Source organism: Procambarus clarkii, unplaced genomic scaffold, assembly GCF_040958095.1.
Source record: "Procambarus clarkii isolate CNS0578487 unplaced genomic scaffold, FALCON_Pclarkii_2.0 HiC_scaffold_2122, whole genome shotgun sequence".
Lineage (NCBI taxonomy): Eukaryota > Metazoa > Arthropoda > Malacostraca > Decapoda > Cambaridae > Procambarus > Procambarus clarkii.
Genome location: NW_027191137.1, coordinates 1,933 through 9,042, shown reverse-complemented (window position 1 = coordinate 9,042; position 7,110 = coordinate 1,933). Strand labels below are relative to the sequence as shown.

General features: G+C 44.6%; 1 non-coding gene across 1 annotated transcript; it reads left to right on the top strand.

The window, feature by feature from the left end:
- Positions 1–385: 385 nt before the first annotated feature.
- LOC138362613 (5S ribosomal RNA) lies at positions 386–504 on the top strand. The gene has a single exon (XR_011227821.1). It is a non-coding gene; the product is annotated as a 5S ribosomal RNA (ribosomal RNA).
- The last annotated feature ends 6,606 nt before the right edge of the window (positions 505–7,110 follow it).

Here is a 7,110-nt window from a genome sequence, read left to right as displayed (position 1 = left end):
GCTCCGAAACCTGGATCCCATATCTTCTCTAAAATAGAAGCATTTGTTCATGTTCTTTGTAAAAGTATCATAAAGCAGGACAGATGAGACAAATATCATAAAAACTGAAGAGCAGATGAGCACACACATGTTTGTATTACAAAAGAAAATCCACAAATTCATTAGAAATTGGCAGGGCAGGCTGAGGAAGTAGGTAGATGTAAAATGTCTGTAAATGGCGAAAGAACATAAACCCAAGACTGAATAAACGATGTTAAATATCCATGCCAAGGAGACAAAAATATGTTAGGATACAATTACCATTAAGACACCACAAGCAGGTCCGTATCCTGCCGCGATGACTTAAAAGAGTTGGTTATTAGCCACAATGTGTAGGCAGTCTCATGCCAACGGCCATACCACGTTGAGAACACCGCTTCTCGTCCGATCAGCGAAGTTAAGCAACGTTGGGTTTGGTTAGTACTTGGATGGGTGACCGCCTGGGAACACCAAATGCTGTTGGCAATAATGTTTTTTGTTTTGTTTTGTTTTGTTTCGTTTGTTTTTGTTTGAATGGCTGGCTCCACGGGAAATTCACGGAGTTGTGTGGAATAAGGCCTGGTAAAATGAATTAATATGTATGTCATGTTTAAAACAAACTCGCTTAATATAGATATTGTGTGAGGCTTTATACAAAAACAAACAACCAAAACAAAACATGTTGTATATATATATAGCTTAATCCGGGTTTGAACTCGCAACTCCAAGAATACGCATCACTTATATACACTTTACCACTGGACCACTGCTGCAGGACACAAGCTTGATGCTGAGGTATCAATTTAATGACGTAAATGCCATTTCCACAAATAAATGATAATTAAAAAGTATTTGTATGTACAAATCTTTTCTGTTTAAAAGGCTACAATATCAGTTACTGATATAATTTGTGTTAATGTTTCTATACCCACAAGAAGGCATATTTTTGCTTATATGTAAAGGGTACGGAGAACGAATCCACAGACCATCATTCCCCTCCCCTTCCCTCCCCCCCCCCCCCCCCCCCCCCCCCCCCCCCCCCCCCCCCCCACCCCACACCACACACACCACCACCATCACCACCAATCACCACCAATCACCACCAATCACCACCAATCACCACCACCACATCTAACCGAAAACCCCCTAACACATCAACCCTCCCCCCAATCAACAGGCGAAATAATAACCCTCAAATGCCTGCCTGCCTGCCTGCCTGCAAGCCAATACTAACGGTCTTCTCAGAAAGAAAATCTCTTTGTATCTGTATTACTTGATGAAATGTATGATTCTAATAATGAAAATAAATTTTGATGTCGGTTGTATGAGCATAATGACCAATATGCACATGATATGAATGAATTAAATAGTGTAGTTTTAAGTAATTAGGTTGTAGACACATTAAGCGGATATGATATTTGACGCGTCCAGAACTGGTGATTTTTGGTTTAGTTTTAAATGCACCACCACCACCACCACCACCATTGCTTCCCCAGAGCCTAATTAAGGACCGGTAAAAGGAGTCAATATGTATGTCATCTATAAAACCAAAGAATGAATAAAAAAACACACACACAAACCTACATAATAGTATTAGGAAGATTGTATGGCAAAAAAAAAAAAGTATTATTCCCATTGGGTCGTTTGAACTCGCGACTTCCAAAATACCAGCCACACACCTTACCACCCAGCCACCATAGAGTTGGTATAATTGTGCAACTTTAGTTATAAAAGTAAAGTTCTTATTGTCTCAAATCTTATTGTCTGTTCTATGAAAAGGCATGATGTAAATTATGTATTTTTTGAATGATTGAATTGTAGGCACATTAAGCGGATTCGATATTTGATATATCCAGAAAAGGTGATTTCTGTTCAGTTTTAAAATGCATCACCGTTAACGCTAAAGGACTGGTAAAACGACTCGATGTTTGTCATTTTTAAAATAAACACTAAAACTAGGCCCTTAACATATATAATGTTTGAATATAAATTGAATGCATATAAATACAAAGTGGGAGTGGCTGGCTGGCTGGCTGGCTGGCTGGCTGGCTGGCTGGCTGCTGCTGCCTGCCTGCCTGCCTGCCTGCCTGCCTGCCTGCCTGGCTGGCTGGCTGGCTGGCTGGCTGGCTGGCTGGCTGGCTGGCTGGCTGGCTGGCTGGCTGGCTGGCTGGCTGGCTGGCTGGCTGCCTGCCTGCCTGCCTGCCCGCCCGCCCGCCCGCCCGCCCGCCCGCCTGCTTGCCTTGCCTTGCCTTGCCTTGCCTGTCCTGTCCTGTTATTGCCTTGCCTTGCCTTGCCTTGCCTTGCCTTGCCTTGCCTTGCCCTGCCCTGCCCTGCCTTGGCTGCAGCTGGCTGGCTGGCCGTAAATCAACTCTTAACAACACCATACCACACCACACCATCACTCATCACCCATCACCCACCACCGGCCCCAGTCTCCCAGCCTCTCTTATATACCCGAGCAGGCCCTTTAAATTATTTGAATTGTTGCACTTCGGCCAATGGCAGGCACGATCGCTGCTGCTCAAACATATTCTGGTTCACAAGTATTATAATATATTATATTATATTATATTATATATATATATATATATATATATATATATATATATATATATATATATATATATATATATATTATATATATATATATATATTCATGAAACACATTAAAACCTTGATCATTTATTCATTCATTACGTCTAGTGAAGAATTGCTTTTGTTCATTTGTATGATTAAAAATTAATATAATATGAATTCCTCGCTTAAAGTAAAATATAAAATATATATTGGATTTATATGATTGGTTAATATTCCAAGTGATGCTGAATATCCCCTATAATTTTGTTTTGTTTGTTTGTTATGTACACATTCCAAATGAAATCAATATAAATGTTATTATTAATGTTTGAAAGTTGATTGTCTACTTGAATCTCTCTATTAAAGTGTGTGTGGCTCCGGATGGAGCCTGGTTATGGTATTTGTCGTGGTGGGTGGCAGAAGTGCTTACTTCTTCTCTGTCTTCTTTGGCAAAAGAACTGCCTGAATGTTTGGAAGAACACCTCCCTGTGCAATGGTTACGCCAGACAGAAGTTTGTTGAGTTCTTCGTCGTTGCGGATGGCCAACTGCAAGTGACGTGGGATGATACGGGTCTTCTTGTTGTCACGTGCGGCATTACCGGCGAGCTCCAGAACTTCGGCAGCGAGGTATTCCATGACGGCTGCCAGGTAGACAGGAGCGCCAGCACCGACGCGTTCGGCGTAGTTGCCCTTACGCAGCAGACGGTGAATTCTGCCCACGGGGAACTGAAGTCCGGCCCTGCTGGAGCGAGACTTTGACTTGCCCTTCACTTTGCCTCCCTTGCCGCGTCCTGACATTGCTGCTGCTGTTGTGGGTTTGTGGTGTTTTATGCCGCCCCGCAGATCGAGCTTCGTGTTATATACCCCGCTCAGGATCAAGGGAGCCCGCCACTGACCAATCAGCGCGCTCCGCCACGCGACCCGCTCTGAGCTGAGTCGCGAGCGGGATATAAAAGGAAAGCTCGCCTCGCGCAAAAGTTCATTATTGTATCGCAACGCCAGCCAGCACGAGCATCATCATGCCACCCAAGGCATCTGGAAAGGCTGCCAAGAAGGCCGGAAAGGCCCAGAAGGCCATTGCCAAGGGCGATAAGAAAAAGAAGCGCAGGAGGAAGGAGAGCTACAGCATCTACATCTACAAAGTGCTGAAGCAGGTCCACCCCGACACTGGTATCTCTTCCAAAGCCATGTCGATCATGAACTCGTTCGTGAACGACATCTTCGAGCGCATCGCCGCCGAGGCTTCTCGCCTGGCCCACTACAACAAGCGTTCCACCATTACCAGTCGGGAGATCCAGACGGCTGTAAGGCTCCTGTTGCCCGGAGAACTGGCCAAGCACGCCGTCTCTGAGGGCACTAAGGCCGTCACCAAGTACACCTCCTCCAAGTAAACGGCTTACTTACTGCCCTGTGGTGGTGGCTTGGCCTCAAACCAACAAACTCGGCTCCATTGGAGCCACACTTTAATTTCTAAAGAGATTGTGAGTGTTAGACACCAATACTATTATAACAAAAACCTCTGTCACTGAAAGCAAATAGCTATAAAATGAGAATATTTATGAAACTGTCTGTGTGTGTTTCTCTCTCTCAGTCTCTGTCTGTCTGTCTGTCTGTCTGTCTCTGTCTTGTCTGTCTCTGTCTTGTCTGTCTGTCTGTCTGTCTGTGTCTCTCTCTCTCTCTCTCTCTCTCTCTCTCTCTCTCTCTCTCTCTCTCTCTCTCTCTCTCTCTCTCTCTCTCTCTCTCTCTCTCTCTCTCTCTCTCAACACATATAAGCACTCGGTATCTTTTTTTTTTTCTAGAGATTAGAGATTCATTGTTATGTTCCACATTAGGATTACTATGCAGGCCACCCTCTTAGGTTTGAAAATGTCAAGAAAACGGTTAATTTAAAATGTCATCTCCTAACTTAACAGATTAAGCCAGAGGACCGAAAACAGAATAAAACAGGACTGGACAGTATGTCACTTATACAAGCTGCTTTTATTTCTAGTACAGTATGACAATTTTTATTTTGGGGGGGGGGGGGGGGGTGGGTGATCCTTGACAGTGCATAAGAGCGAAAAGCGACGGCGTTTTGTTTGTAAGAGAACAGGTTGTACTACAAATGACTTGATTTATTGATATCACGTGTATGTATGACACCTAAATTAGTGTATTTGTTTATTTATTTATTTATTTATTATATGTGTAGATGAAGGTTAATTCATATGACTGATGCTAGGAATGTCTGAAATCTCCTTAGAAGGATATTTTGGCCCTGAGAAGGGCCGAGTTTGGTGTATACTAGGGTGGTCGATTTAGCTTATGCACGCTCTCCACGGATACGGCGAGCAAGCTGAATGTCCTTTGGCATGATGGTGACACGCTTGGCGTGGATGGCACAGAGGTTAGTGTCCTCGAAGAGACCGACCAGGTAAGCCTCGGATGCCTCCTGTAAAGCCATGACGGCAGACGACTGGAAGCGAAGATCGGTCTTGAAGTCCTGGGCAATCTCGCGCACCAGACGCTGGAAGGGAAGTTTCCTGATGAGCAACTCGGTGCTCTTCTGGTAACGACGGATCTCACGCAGGGCGACCGTTCCGGGCCTGTAACGGTGAGGCTTCTTCACACCCCCTGTGGCAGGAGCAGACTTGCGTGCTGCCTTGGTGGCCAGCTGCTTACGAGGAGCCTTGCCTCCCGTGGACTTGCGAGCAGTCTGCTTGGTGCGAGCCATGGTGAACAACTGTGGTTTGTGATGGCCGGCGCCGAAAAATTTTTGCTTATATACGCCGTCTCGAGGCGCTTGCTCGAGCGCCATTGGCTGCTCGACTCGCCTACGTCACCCCGTTGCCCCTCCCCTCCTTCCTCTGGCTGCAGCCAACAGGCGGCTCACCTCAATCACTATTATCGCTGATTTTGCTCTATTTTTTGGATTTGTGCAAAAGTCATTTCACAGGGACGTGAAACAGACGAGTAGGCAACTGCAGTTTTGAAAGCGTTGTGAGAAAGCCGTGTCTACTCGACCACAAGCGTAAAGTAAGGGCAGGCAGGAGTTGCAATGCTACTAGTACGTCCGCTTGATGGGATATAGTCGGGAAATCGTGCGGGCATTCGTCAATTCGATTCACACAACTTCAACACCATGACTGGACGCGGCAAGGGAGGCAAGGGACTCGGAAAGGGTGGCGCCAAGCGTCATCGTAAGGTGCTACGTGACAACATCCAGGGCATCACCAAGCCCGCTATTCGTCGCTTAGCTCGTCGTGGCGGCGTGAAGCGTATTTCGGGTCTCATCTACGAAGAGACCCGTGGCGTCCTGAAGGTGTTCCTCGAGAACGTCATCCGTGATGCTGTAACCTACACGGAACACGCCAAGAGGAAGACCGTCACTGCTATGGACGTGGTGTACGCTCTGAAGCGCCAGGGTCGTACCCTCTACGGATTCGGCGGATAAGAGCTTGGCTAATCCATCGATTCCACCCACCACCACCTCAAAACGGGACCTAATTAGGTCCCTATACTTTTTTTACTGAAGGGCTTAATAGACGATAACATAAATTGTTTTGATATCAGCTAGCACATTGGGTCTTATGAAATCTATTTTTTATCCTCGCATGCTTAAAGGGACTCTGATTGGGGAGGGAGGGGGGGGGGGGGGGAAGGTTTGTTACGTTATATACTAGCAGAGCAGGATCATTGGTGGGGGGGGGGGGGGGTGAGGGAGAGAGAGAGAGAGAGAGAGAGAGAGAGAGAGAGAGATCTTTCCCAACTCTTCCTTTTTACATGAGTGAGCTACCCGTTTTATTCATTTTATCCTTCTCAGAGCTGTTTTGATAGTATCCAAATGATGGTAAATGAAAAGGGAGGACACGAATATCTACCCAGAATTCAGGACTGGCAATCGATATGCATGTTTGAGTGCGAATCTTTTTCTCTCTCAACTTAGGTATACGTTTATGTCGTACCTAAAAGCGAGAACCACACTATTGGGACAAGTATGCAAGGCCCAATTTTCCTAACAAGCACAGTTAATTTTGTTATTTTCGAACATTTCTTTCCAAATTGGTTTATCCAATTAACAGTATTATATTAAGATCATGAATTGCTGGGTTAGGTTAGGTTAGGTTAGCTTAGCTTAGGTTAGGTTAGGTTAGGTTAGGTTAGGTTAGGTTAGCTTAGCTTGGGTTAGCTTAGGTTAGGTTAGGTTAGCTTAGCTTGGGTTAGCATAGGTTAGGTTAGGTTTGATTACATTTCTATGTTAGATTTAACTCAAATTCAAAACAATTGCAGTCATTCGGCTTGTTAGTCAACTTGCCTCTAATAGGGGCAATTTGTCTAACAAGACTATTTAGTTTTGTGTGCATATATATATATATATATATATATATATATATATATATATATATATATATATATATATATATATATTATATATATATATATATTATAGCTTCAAGACTCCGAACCAATATAGAAGCATCAAGAGGAAGTGCTTGTGTTATGGGCCAATAGGCCTTCTGCAGTTACTTCCATTCT